The sequence below is a fragment of the Tarenaya hassleriana genome, unplaced genomic scaffold (genome assembly GCF_000463585.1).
Source record: "Tarenaya hassleriana unplaced genomic scaffold, ASM46358v1 Cleome173, whole genome shotgun sequence".
NCBI lineage: Eukaryota > Viridiplantae > Streptophyta > Magnoliopsida > Brassicales > Cleomaceae > Tarenaya > Tarenaya hassleriana.
In genome coordinates this window covers 417-834 of record NW_010965149.1, presented here as the reverse complement: position 1 = coordinate 834, position 418 = coordinate 417, and positions in this window count along the sequence as shown.

Sequence of the window (418 nt, the reverse complement as noted above, 5' to 3'; positions counted from 1 at the left end):
AAATTCAAATAATAAAAGAACTTAACGAAGCTAAAGAATTAGTAAAAAATATTATTACAAAAAATGAAGGAAAAGAAATAATAAGTCCAGACGAAGATGAAAAACCAAAAATTCTAGAAATAATAGAACAATTACAAGAAATAATCGAACGACTTAATCAAAATAAATATATCACTATAAAAGACTTACAAAGTTATTTTAAAAAAGAAACAAAAGAATTAATTATTATCGATAAATCTAATTTTCGAATTAGATCACCACCAAAGATATAATGGAAGGACTAGATGATCAGATAGAAAGATTATCAACATTATTAGCGGCTCTTAATATACCCGAAGAAGAGCAACCTGATGAAACTGAAAAAATTGTCTTAGACTATAGCAGTGATGAAAATCCCTACGAAAATCCATATAATAAC